This window comes from Sinohyriopsis cumingii, chromosome 12, assembly GCF_028554795.1.
Source record: "Sinohyriopsis cumingii isolate HCF-2022 chromosome 12, ASM2855479v2, whole genome shotgun sequence".
In the NCBI taxonomy this organism is placed as follows: Eukaryota; Metazoa; Mollusca; class Bivalvia; order Unionida; family Unionidae; genus Sinohyriopsis; species Sinohyriopsis cumingii.
In genome coordinates, this window is record NC_142972.1 from 101407480 (window position 1) to 101421588 (window position 14109).

At 33.6% G+C, this 14109-nt stretch overlaps 2 long non-coding RNA genes across 6 annotated transcripts in view; both read left to right on the forward strand.

Annotated features, from left to right (window-relative positions):
• The window catches only part of LOC149787115 (uncharacterized), a 35574-nt gene extending 27771 nt beyond the window's left edge, over positions 1-7803 (forward strand). Inside the window, exons 4-8 of one of the 5 annotated variants that reach the window (XR_016425096.1) lie at positions 2314-2415; positions 3361-3704; positions 4051-4154; positions 5217-6210; positions 7662-7803. This is a non-coding gene — a long non-coding RNA (uncharacterized LOC149787115). The other 4 variants (XR_016425097.1, XR_016425095.1, XR_016425099.1 and 1 more) reach the window with 4 other exon arrangements.
• LOC149787107 (uncharacterized) overlaps positions 1-13521 on the forward strand; it is a 458590-nt gene extending 445069 nt beyond the window's left edge. Inside the window, exon 7 of the long non-coding RNA XR_016425102.1 lies at positions 9863-13521. This is a non-coding gene — a long non-coding RNA (uncharacterized LOC149787107). The remainder of the gene's footprint in view (positions 1-9862) is intronic.
• Positions 13522-14109: the final 588 nt, after the last annotated feature.

The following is a 14109-nucleotide window of genomic DNA, read 5'->3' on the forward strand; positions in this document are numbered from 1 at the left end:
ACATCTGATTTTGATCTAAACAAGAGTGGACATTTGCATGTGAGGCATGTAACTTATGTATGTATTGAGTTATAAAAAAGATAATTCAAATCATTTGTTGGAATATTTCTACTGGATTTCTTTTTGTGGGTACTGACCTGGAAGTAACATTTGTGATTAAAGTTTCCGTGGTTTGTGTGTCAACTTAATGGAAAAGGCAGAGGATGTTCCAATTGTCTGAAATACATGCTAAGGAAAACCATACCAGTGTGAATTGTATCGTACAACCTTCCTCAAATGCACTAAAGATGGAAAAACTAACTAGTTTACATTCTAATATAAGAGGTGCAAAAGACAGTTACCTCCCCTACACTATCAGCCATTCATACAGCAGGCTGGGTACGGGGTGGGGGGTGGGGGTGGGGTTTAAACAATGGTAGTATTATTATGACTGTTTGTCAAGGCTCTTCCAGTCATATCACATTCAAGGTTCACCTGGTACTGGCTTTAGATGAAAAAAAGGTAGAAAAATTATGCAAGTGGTGTATTTCCTGATATGTTTGTATAATACAGTCAAGAAAGACAAAATAGATTACAAAGAAAGAAATGCATGCTATTTATGATGTAGTAAATAAATCAAGAATAACTAAACTGTTACTTTTTTGTTCTCTCTTCTTTCTTCTTATTTGCGTGTTTTTAATTTCATTTAAATACAACACTATTGACGTTATTTAATTACCATATTACAAGTTTCACAAAATAAAGCTTTCTCAGCATGCCACAATTTCATGTGTACTTGAAAATTGTATTTTCTTAATTTATAAATGAACAATAAAAATAAGGAAATCTAACATTTGGTTTACTTAGTAAGACTAAAATTCTACCAACCTGGAATTATAAATCTTATCAAAGAAATGTACCAGATATTACTTTAATTAGGTAATATTATTACTTCTTAGAATTATTTTATACAAGTTAGAATTTCTCTTTGATCAAATTCTGGACAAACACAAAATCTGTATAAATGCAAAATCTTGACAAAACAAAGCACGTTGTTGGAGGCAGTAACATACAAAAATACACATTAAATGAAAAAGGCTGTATAAAATATTGTCATTCTCTTAGAAATTACTACTTAACAGTTAATAGTGACAAATTAAAGAAAAATCAACCTCACTGTTAATAGTCATGAAACAATGTTCATATACAAGATACTGTAAACATTCATAATAAAACATATCAATATCATAAAATCCTGAGGATAGCGTAGCATTACCCTGAACACAGGAGTCCAATGTTTTATCAATAAAATATGATGAAAACAATTCTGATGACACAAGACAACCATATCTGTACTATAAATATACTGTATATAATACACATCATCTGAAAACTCATACTTTACAAAAATATGAGAATTGTACAAGAACATCTTTCTACTAAACTTTGTCTTTCCAATCTAGTGATACTACCATAAACAAACGATGTCAGCCCCAGTGGGATTTGAACCCACTGAATTCTCCCTGGAAGATTACTACCATCACCTTTCTTCACCATTCCATAGTAGTATTAATTTACACTGCATTCTACCAGGAAAATTTCTTGTCCAGGTTATGTGTCTTGGCAATAAATGTCTTATAATCTGACTTTCAACTGTGTCCAGTTTTGTTTTCTCCTGATTCCATGGTCCTAAATGATAATTACTACAATCCTACAATGTGCCATCTGACTGTTTTGTTACTCCCATTTTAGAATTTAATGGTAAGTATGGACTTTTTCCAACCAAATTACACATACATGAATGTGAATCATTACTACACAAACTGATCTTACCTGTAATACTATACATTAGTATCTTCACTGTACAATGTGCAACCCTTCCCTCTTTCCGTATCCCCATGAAGTCTGTTAAATGCATTTTCAAACTACATTTGACCTCTCATGCATTTTTTTTCTGTCTAGTGGCTTTGGTAAACCCTGGCATCATATGAACCAAATTTGATCATGTCTAAATATATATTTACTATGGTTTTTTGAGAATGTCAGGTATCAATAAAGTTTTCAAAGATGGTCTGAGTAAGCCCCTCATTGTACAGGTTCACCACAGCCACATAGCTGCCATATCTGATCCTTAGTATGATGCACTTTAAAATTATCTTCCAGGAAACGAAAACATTCTCAGACCCACCCAGGTTTCTCTATCACCAGTATTATTTTCTAGAGTTTTATTTGCAGTGCAATCACAGTTCTTGTATTTTATATCAAGTTTATCTAATTTGCGGTTAGAGATGAAAATGCTATTTATTTTATGTTGTCAGGATTTTTCATTTTCAGCATGTATGTAGCAGACTTGTGTTGCTGGCTGCAATGGAATTTTAACAGATCCTGAATACAAAGGATTATTGTATGACCCATCATGTACATCATTGTTATCAGGTGTGTTTTCCCTTGACCTATTGATTTATGTTATGTCTACAAGCCTGCATATCCAAAATATTTTCTTGTATAATGTCAGTAAAAATTCTGCTTGAAACCTTTTGCATCCCCTTTTGGGAAGGGGCAGGAATACTGGCAGACAAGTAATTTCCTTAACCCAGCATTTCCAATGTACGCTTGTGTCAACCGCACTTCTAACCCCCTATTGATATTGGCTGATTTACATCCAGGAATATCTGTATAAATTTCCTCATAGAGGTTAAACATTTCTGACTTGTAGTTATATCTGTCACATATTTGCCTGTTCTCTCCTACCAAACACCTATTGTTCCTCTGACTCTTGATTCCATCGCAAAAACCCAGAACAGCTTGGGGATATTTGGACATGTTCCTGGAAGGAGGTGTTCCACACTAAAGCATTCTTCTGCACATTTGCAATACAGTGTGTGGCTGACTCCTTGTCTCTGACAAAAAAATTAAATCATAACTAGCCTCAGGCTCTCTGCTATATATATATAAAGATGTATGTATAGGTCTCTGATTATGTAACCTCTCACTATCTAATAGTTTTTTGTATATACTGCTTATAATTTAATTCACTTTTATGTGAATTAACTTGTATTACATTGAGAATTAAGTCATGGAAAGAAAATTGCTACACAAGTGTAGGTATTTCACTCAGTTATCTTTCTTCATAATGCATATTGTTTTCAAGAAATAAGTCACATTTTCAGTATTTGTTTTGGTAAATAATGAGAAGATTGATAATACAATATTAGAGTACCATTAAATGATTATGCATATTACAGTATACTCTGTTTTCATAATTTCTCAGGGAAAAAGCTTACTGTTTTTTTAAAAAAATTCTTCGCTGGTTTAACTGAAGCAAATAAATTTTAACTTCATGTGTGTCTATGCTTTAAATTATTTACCCTTTTATTACAGCTGGATATGCACACTTTTCCACCTGAAATGTTTGGTGCTGGAAGGGAACGTAGTAGTACTTGACTTATGCCAATGGATTGTCATTGTAATGCCTTGGTAATGCCTCCACACATTGATCTAATGTGAATCAAATAAACTTTCTATTCTTATTTTTCTCTTCAGGTGGATTTCCCCTTGACATAATCCATTTAGAGTTCAACATTTCTGATGAGTAAGGACATTGATCACATATTGCCCATTCCGCTGTACAAGACCCTATTTCCAAATTGACTTTCCATCCCACCTCAAGAACTCTGAAGAACTTGAGGATATTTGATATGCAGCCAACACCTCATCCCTGATAAGTAAATTAAACCATAACTATCACAAGGCTCTGATATATGCATACATGTTAGTCCACCTTATGTAAACTGATTTGTATTGAAAATTGCTACCAATATATGTTGTACACTCAGCTATTTCCATTTATACTATATCAAGTTTTAAATACTTTGTTTTTGACAATAAAAAATTGATATAATGCAGTATTATAGGGACACTAAATAATAATGCAAATATCAGTAAAACTGCTTAAGTAATTTTGAAGTTCTTTTATATGTTCACTGAAGCCAGTGAATCTTATTTCATGTGTATGACCAATAGAAATTACATGTGTTTGTATGATTTTATTTATTTACCCTTTTCTTCCAGATGGATATGCACACTTTCCAGTGCTGGTAGAGGAGGTAGGAATGTTGCTACCGTTAGATTGTCCTCGTGTTTTCTGTGGTACTGCCTGCACATATTTGTCTAAGGTAAGTCAAACAAAAGTTCTTGTCTCAATTTTCTCGTCTTTGTTCCTTTCAAATAAAAAGGAAAATATACTACTTTGAACCATTGTGGTTAATTAATATAAATCACTATATGACAATTCAATTAAAAATATATATATATATATCTTAGTTTACTGCAAAGTTGTTTTTTTTTTAAGGCTGTATTTTTTTCTCCTTCAGAAGATCACCAACTGGTGACAACTAGTGACATATTTCTGATTAATAAAGGTTCATAATAACTTTATAATCCAGATTTCACCCAGAATCACTTTATATTGCAAAGAAACAAAACAATTCTTCACCTTCTTTGAGCTGTATTATTTCTGGTATATTTTGCTGTTTTTGTTTTGTTTTCTTGACCTCTGCTTCTCTTTGGCAATGTCACTACATGGATATGACCCCTATTAATGTTTAAAACAATTAAGTGAGAATTATTGCTAAGATCAATTAGCTCTTGTTTTCACATGTTAAAAGTGTTGTTTTTTTTTACCTATGCTTCTCTTTGGTACACAGATATGGCAATGTTGATACACAAATATGGACAATGAAATTGCATATAACCATAATATATTCTGAACTGACAATGACAGATGCAAAGCTTATATTGAGAAAGTTAATTATTTTTGCAGACATTAATAAATTCATTACATGAATGACCATCATAATGTCTTTGAATTTTCATGTTTGTAAGATCTTTTTGATACCAATATTTTCAAAATATTATTTCAATTCACAATAAAGCTAGTCAATATCTCTCAGTTTCTAATAAATTTAAAACAACATTCTCCAAACTCTTTCTTTCCAAATAATGAAAACACTTGAATTATTAAGATAAGAACTTTATTCTATTTTCAGCATATTAATTATTAGTACACTTTAATTCTGGTTTCTTCTAATGGATGCTGTGATCCAGTCGGATTTGAACCCATCCATTTCTCCCCATAATACCTCCCAACTTTAAGTCTTTTTATTGCAAACTTGTTTATTTCTTCAGTTTTATTTCTGGATCATTTGCATGTGTTGTATAGTAATTTTTCATTTCAGGTTTCAAAGTGACAAGTCAGTGGGAAAGTTGGGATCTGGTTGACTCATGTAATGTTGAACAATATACTATCAGGGATCATCCTGGGCTTCGCCAGTGATGCAAATTGTGATTTTTTTTCTCTTATTGGCAATCAAGTATACCATGTGGCGATTTGCTTGGTGACAGCCATTTTAGCTGTTCGATTTGTATGTACAATCATAAATTTGGAGTGTAGAAATGCATAGGGACCACAAAAGGAAGCCACAAACTTGTATACACAATGCACTGGAATCTATCATATAAACAAATCCTTTGTTTGTATTGACAAACCCATCTCTACACTGCGCTGTTACATCATAGTCTGCTTATGTTGACATCTGGCCTGAGTACTGTATGCTGTGACACATTCAGTCACCAGACTATACCTACAATCGACTGACCTCCGAAGAAGCAAACAGAAACAGCTAAAAATTAATTGAACTACAGCTGATTCTTATATACATTTTTTTAAATGTACTAATAAAATAGTTTTGCTGAAACTTCAAAGGAAACTGAATACCTTTGAAGTACCAATTGCTGTGTATAAATACAAAGCAAATGGAAAAAGTCTCAATCAGAATTATATACTGTCAACAGTGCAACTTTACCGTGGGTAAGCGCAAGTTAGACGTTGCGTATTCATCTTCTCGTCCTAAGAGTAAGTCAACAAAATTTACAGCATTTTGATTTAGTGCAAATTAATCAGACAACACAGTCGTTGAGCTTGATGTTATACCTGACAGTCCAACATCATCTACATGTAGTGATGGTAGTAATATTTCAAATGCATGATGAACGGGTCAAAGTTCCCGACAATTTCTCGACAGCTGGAAACTTGGGTGTCTGTGGCTGAGATGTGATAAAAAGTTAAAGCAGATGTTCTGCGATACATGTATCAAGGGACAAGTTGTCAATTAATTTACAACTGGCTGTGATAATTTGAAGATGGTGTGACACCAAACAAATCCAGGCGGGGTAAGTACTGTATGTTAATTTTGTTCACTGATCTTTTACTTTTGCCATCAATCCCATGTTAGGACTCCAGGGACTTAAATTACGCAACAAGAAATAGCAAAACAAACACGTTTTGCATAATTGAAAATAATTTATTTTTCAAAATACAGTAGTGAATGAATTAAATTAACTTACAGCATGGTGAATGAATTCCTATTTCTTACATGTCCTTTCAATTCCAATAGTTCAAAAAAAATCTGAATATGTTACAATGAAAAATGCCCCTTCTGTGCTTAAGTTTAAAATGTACAGAAAGATTTCCAAAGAATTCAATTAGCCGTTGAATAAATTTTGCAAATACCATACAGTTATTATAGCAATAAAAAAAAACTTTCAAAAACCAAGCTGGGAGAATGAATCTGAAAACATGCAGATTGGGACATTCCATCAGGAATTTTTTTTTGTGACATATTTAAGCATCGTTTTTACTAAATATTCACCAATTTTTCGGGTCCAATACACATGAATTTCTCAAAGGACATGCCATTTCCCCTTGTGGAGTGCATTATCCTCCCACCAACGTGCCCCCATTTCCTATTCTGGTCAGCTAAGCCCAAACTGCACAATAGCTGAAGGTTAGACTCAAGCCTCTTTGACATACTTCAGAGAAACCGCCTGTTCTACAGTGAGTGAAAGCACTAGCAATTGATCAACAAATAAACAATGACCTTTTCTGTTATAACTACCACTGCCTAAAATGGGTGGGAATTTATGTTAACAGTTCAAATGTGGTCTCAAGCTACCATACATGTAATAACTATTTCCCACATTTTATATCCCACCTTAGTTCCTTATTGTTAACTCATATATACATATAACTCTGCTTATTAAATAACATTCATTCTGAATTAGTTTTTTGGGGGGGTGGGGGTGCGGCACATATGCTCTGTGATATTCCTTCTTGTAATTTAATGATGGTAATTAATGCTTATATACAAGGTACATTAATGCCAGGTGTTGACTCATGTAAGTTTCATTGGTGGGAATGTAGATACTAGTTTGCTTGTCAAGAAAAAAATCAACAGCATCCAGTGATCATTTGTGGGATTTAGGAAGCAATTCACAACAAGCAAAGCATGTAAAGAGTGACAAAAATAAATTTCTGAACTCCTGGTTGACTTGTACTTTGTGAAGCTAACCATAAAATGGGGGTGGGGGCATTTAATTCCTCAATGCTTGAAATCGACGGTCACATTATACGTCACTTATCTTATATTTTTAAGTATGATCACAGGGTTTTAGTATTAAAATGTCATTAACTAAAGTTCCTTACAAAACTATTATTGGAAAATAATATACATAACATAGATTTGCTTAATACCTGATGCTTCTATTACAAAAATGAGAGAGAAAGACAGATTGTAGATGTCAGGAAAGTACTTATTTTACATTTGATAATGCATATATTTCAGGTGACCTATGCACTAATGGCAACGCAGGATGCAAAGACCATGGAATTAGTGCAAAACAGTCATGTAATGATTTATTTTGTAATATTATGGCTGTATTGCTTGTTGTCAATAAAGTAATAACTCTCCCATATTTTTCAATTTTCATTGCCTACTGCTTTAATAGACTCAGGCTTGGCCAAAGTGGGTATGTGAGAAAGCTTGCCAGTAGCTTCTCATGGGTTGGTGGTTCTTTCCAGGATTTTCCCCGTGTTCTTCATCCACCATTAATACTGGCTACCATGTATAGACTATCTCTTGTGAAGAAATATGGTGTTAAACCCTATAACAACATTAACAGACTTGGAAAAAGATTCGTTACTTGTTCTGGCGACAAATTTTTTGAAAATTTGCGACAAAATATCAAGGTTGGCGATTTTTGGGGTGACAATATTTTAGAAGCCAGAACCATCCCTGCACTATCAATCACCAACAGTTAGAATTCACCTAGTTATGTTGCTGTGAGGACACAAATGTTCCTTGTTCTGTCCTTGTTCATTGGTAAAATAGTCTCATACAACCATGATGTGTTTATTCTTTATTAGTGTACGATGTTATTTAACACCAAGGCAGTAGGAGTAATGTGCCTTGCCTAAGGACACCACAGTAGCTGACACAACATACAAAGTCTTGAAGCCAACACCCCATCTCAGTATGACCATCCATTCATGATGATTAGCATTAACAACTTTCAAGATGATCAGATAGACTGTCCAAAATGCACCATTATTCATATAGAATAAGTAGATTGTGGGATGAATGTTTTGAGTTAAGTTTCATGGCCATTCTCAAAGCAGTTTAGGACATGCAGTCATAAATATCTTGTGCTAAAAGGCAAAGGAATGTCCATTCTATATGTTATTCTGGTATGTCATCAGTAGAACTATACACAAAGGACAGGCCATTCCATGTGTTATTCTGGTATGTGATCAGTAGAACTATACACAAAGAACAGGCCATTCCATGTGTTATTCTGGTATGTGATTAGTAGAACTATACACAAAGGACAGGCCATTCCATGTGTTATTCTGGTATGTGATCAGTAGAACTATACACAAAGGACTGGCCATTCCATGTGTTATTCTGGTCATCAGTAGAACTATACACAAAGAACAGGCCATTCCATGTGTTATTCTGGTATGTGATCAGTAGAACTATACACAAAGAACAGGCCATTCCATGTGTTATTATGGTATGTGATTAGTAGAACAATACACAAAGGACAGGCAATTCCATGTGTTATTCTGGTATGTGATCATTTGAACTATTCGCAAAGGACTAGCCATTCCATGGTGTTATTCTGGTATGTGATCAATAGAACTTTACACAAAGGACAGGCTATTCCATATGTTATTCTGGTATGTGATCATTTGAACTATACGCAAATGACAGGCCATTCCATGTGTTATTCTGGTATATGATCAGTAGAACTATACAAAACAAGATCGAAATATAACTTTACATAATCTCACATGCAGCTTGGAGACCTAACTTTGTTATACTTGATGGAAGCTACAGATTTTAGATAATGGACATTGTTGATTATTTTTCTATCCAATGTGTCCTAAATATACATGAGATATGTAAGGAGTTTGAATTGTGCATCTTTTATTGTCAGAAAATCAAAATAAGTCAGCTGAGGCATAATATATACCGGCATAGGAATAGACAAAAGTCAACAAACCAGAAATTGACAATGATGATAATCCTATGTGGGACTGTGAATATAACAATCTGGATGTCCAGTATCAGCAGACAGTAGAAGAAAGAAAGTTAGGGCCTGAAGAGACATTATCTACCTCAATTCCATGTGCTACTGACCAGAAAGTGCTAAATAGCAATAACTGTGTGATAATTTATAACAGAAAGTGCTAAATAGCAATAACTGTGTGATTTACAACAAAGTGATGCATGATAACAATGGTGATACAACCTTTATAAATTTGCTAACTGAAAATGTATATTTTACTGTGAAATATTTTAATGATAACGACTTACAGAGTAGCTGTACCATTACTAAGTCCAATATTTTATGAACTATCATAAATCCTGTGCCATGAATGTGAACAAGTGATGATACAAAATTTGTCATGATTCAGGTGTGAATGGTGGAAAAGCTTTGTTTGATTCAGGTGTGAATGGTGGAAAGATTTTTGACGATTCAGGTGTGAATGGTGGAAAAGCTTTGTTTGATTCAGGTGTGAGTAGTGGAAAAGCTATGCTTGATTCAGGTGTGAATGGTGGAAAGAGTTTTGACGATTCAGGTGTGAATGGTGAAAAAGCTTTGTTCGATGATTAAGATGCAAAGGCAGAATTTTTTTTAAAAAACTTGAAATTAGTGCAATGGATCTACTGACAACTCCTTACAGCTTGAATCCAAATTTAAGTTTAAACAATCTACAAATTGTTCAGCTATCTTCATTCAATACTAAAACATCAAATAGACTCAACACCACTATTAAATGATTAAAAATTAGTTGTAGGTAGGACTCCACATGACTGACATTTGGACCAGACTTCCAAAGAGGTACTATGCAACAAACTCTATGCATATTCAGTCTGTGTACTAAGTTTATAGCAGGATTTCTGGAATAAGAACCTGTGGAAGTACCAATGAACAGTGTGTTAACCTAGAATAGTGATGGGAAATATTTCTCACTGCTGGAACATGTACCTCTGGAAGTGCCAATGAACAGTGTGATAAAACCAATTAGCAATCGGAAATATTTTTAACATATTGTCTTTGTCGATTTACAAAAATGATGACTTTGCATAGACCTTCTAAAATGTACGAGTTACATATCTTTGCACCATTTGTAATACATAAATGCAGAGGTTGTACAGAAAAGTTTTCTGTTAGGTATCAGCTATTTAAGCTATAAAGTGTTTTTATTGAGAATTTTGTTACACATAGTTTAATGTGTTTATTATTCAGTGTATTTCACTGTTCTTTGAACATTGTTCCTTATTTTGAATTTTATCACACCTATCTTAAAATGGCGATTATTCAGTGTACACCACTCCCTCGACAACTCGCATCCTGATAACTCGCGAACACGCTTGTAACACGGGGCCAGGCAATGATCCCATTTTAAATAAGAAAATACCACAAGACCGATCCCTATTTGTTGAACTTGAAGAAAATCGTGATCAAAATTGGTAACAGAAACTTTGATATACCGCTCGTTTTATCGTTAAAAACGGTAGATAGGACCTGGAAATATTAATTAAAATTATGAAATGTCAACTTTAAAAGAAGTAATAAAAATTTGTTACATTTTCTTTCCAAGTGACAATCTTAGTACACTGTAATTAACGATATTCAAGGAAATTTCAATCAATGAAAATGTCTCTTATGCCTAATGGAGGCAGTACTTTAATAAATAAATACCAATTTTTTTTATTAACTGAAATTTGTGTTCTAGTTCTGTCTTTTAGTTCCTTTTAAATGTAATCATCATAAGTGCAATGTGTCCTCTTGTAATTAAATTGAAATGTGTCAATCTATCACAACAGCCATGTCCGCGAGCATTTCTCTGAGAACCTAATCAAGTTCTGACCGTGTTTTGATATTGGACTAGCGGAAGCATTCATTGTGTTGTTGCACTAAATAAAAAATGGGCCTCCTTTACTATTATCACATTAATTGCCTCTTTTGAATCAAAGGAGGTGAAATAAACAACAAAGTTAAAAAGCATACAAATCCTACATGCTTAAGAACCAGCAGCCTCTGTCATACATCGGGTACCTCATTTCAGTTGATCAGTCAAACACTGTTATAAATGTTATGATGTATTTAATCTAATTAAACTATCTTAAATTAACCTACTCAATCATAACTGAGTAAAGATAGCAAGGCAACCAAGTGAAATGTGTGTGTGTGTGTGTGTGATTAGGATTTTTAACATAGCTTTAACAATTTCTCAGTCATGTGATACACATGCTTTTTAATTTTACAAAAGTGCAGACAGTTACACTAAATGCCTTTTGTGTCTGTCCTTTTAATTTAAAAAAAGAAGAGACAGTTACATTAAATGTCTTACTGAGTCTGTTCCTTTAACTTCAAAAAGTCCAGACAATTAAACCAAATGTCTTACTGCATCTGGTAGTCATGGTTTCCAAACTGATCCTACCTACTGGTGTAAGTTAGACTACAGTCCAGACAGTTAAACCAAATGTCTTACTGCATCTGGTATTCAAGGATTCCTAATTGATCCTACCTACTGGTGTAAGTTAGACTACTGTCCAGACAGTTAAACCAAATGTCTTACTGCATCTGGTATTCAAGGATTCCTAATTGATCCTACCTACTGGTGTAAGTTAGACTACTGTCCAGACAGTTAAACCAAATGTCTTACTGCATCTGGTATTCAAGGATTCCTAATTGATCCTACCTACTGGTGTAAGTTAGACTACTGTCCAGACAATTAAACCAAATGTCTTACTGCATCTGGTAGTCAAGGATTCCAAATTGATCCTACCTACTGGTGTAAGTTAGACTACAGTCCAGACAGTTAAACCAAATGTCTTACTGCATCTGGTACTCAAGGATTCCAAATTGATTCTACCTACCGGTGTAAGTTAGACTAATGTCTAGCAGTTAAACCAAATGTCCTTTCATGTCTGGTACTCGAGGATTCCAAAATGTACCTACTAATATAAAATAAGAATACATTGATCTTAAAATCTCTGGTGATTATTGTTTTGCCTTCATAAGTCTCTGTTTGAAAAGTTCACCCACAATATCAAGAAGAAACAGTTGAGCAATTGTCTTGTTAGCTTCCTTCGAAAGTACAGTGTTTGTTTTGTTTTTAGTTTTCATAAAACATCTCTTCCATTTTTGAAAGAATGTGATACACATGCAAACTTGTGAATATCTGTTCATGGCAACTTAACTGTCTTTTGAATCTCTTCATGGTAACTTGTACTGTCTTGTGAATATGTTTATGTTAACTTGTACTGTCTTGTAAATATCTGTTTGTGGTAACTTGTACTTGTCAAATTTGGAGAGGAATTTATAAGGACATCATCTAGAACATCAGTGACTACTTTCTGGAAGTCTGATGACCTTTTAGCATGTGAAACTGTTGATTGTAAGTCAAAATCATCCAGGATAAACAATTACCTTCCTTTGTTACTGTATTTTGAAAGCTGCTCAAGAGATATTGCTGTAACACTCAATGAGATTTTTAAGGATTATAGATTGCTTGGCTTTTAAATTTTTGGATAGTTTTCCAACTTGTTCAAAAAAATTTAATAGTAATAGAGACAAAAAATGGACTTCTCATGCCATGAGATCATGTATGAGAGTATGTATTTGACACATCAGCTTGGGGACATGCTAACTTTGCATAGAAGGATTCATGCAGAAGACTTGTTTACTTGTGTTCCATACATCATTACTGGTTAGTTTTGCTTTTATTTGCTTTTTACTCACAATACAGTCTCATGTTCTTGGTAATCATTATTTCTTTGCTTTAAATAATGATGACAAATAATGACAAATGTTAAGTCTGCTAGAATCAAGGTAAGCTTGTAAAATCAGTATGAAAAAAGTGTTCCTCTTTTTTGACAAGGAAAACATCAAAAATACATAAAAGGGATTTTCAAAAATTATGAGAAAGTATTCTTCATCCTGATGGTTGATATCATATGATCTACGTCTGTAATAAATACCTTGATCTGAATTCCCTCATTGTTAATTTCTGTCACTAACCCATAAGATTTAGATGTCTCTCATGCCTGTCTGCCACCTCTAGTGAGAAAAATATTCTTGGTTCTTTACTGTACAGTATTAGGCTTATTGGCTGTGTGAATTTTTTCTCCCCACACCTGTTATAAGTATAAAAAAATGAGAAAAATCTATAGTTGTATAGTGGATAATTTCTGCCCATCTCTGCTTTCGGAAATGTGGAGTTTTTGGTAAGATGTTTATACATGACATCTTGTAGGTTTTATATACATTTATCCATCATACTGGTTCGTAAACATTCTATTTATTACATTGCAGTCTTCATTTTAGAAAGTTGACAAAGTGGGGCACAATGGCCCCCACCAATGCTTCCCACGCATTTTTAAAAACAAATTTCTAGATTATTTCCAGGATGTAATTTAATGTTTTAAAGTTCACATATGACCATTATTGAATGGAATTAAAGAATATTTAACTTCTAAAACCTGCATAACAGAAGTTTCTATTTCATGACTCTCCCAAAACATACAAGTCAGATATGTGCTCATGCACTTAACCACAAAATGTATAACTGCCAACAAATTTGACAACTCTAGATTCATAGAAATTGGCATGTAAAGTCATTTCAATATATTGAATAAAACTTCTAACTTTACTTTGCTGAACTGCATTATGTTGGGATGAGGAAACAAAAATATAATGAACATTGATTAGTTTTGT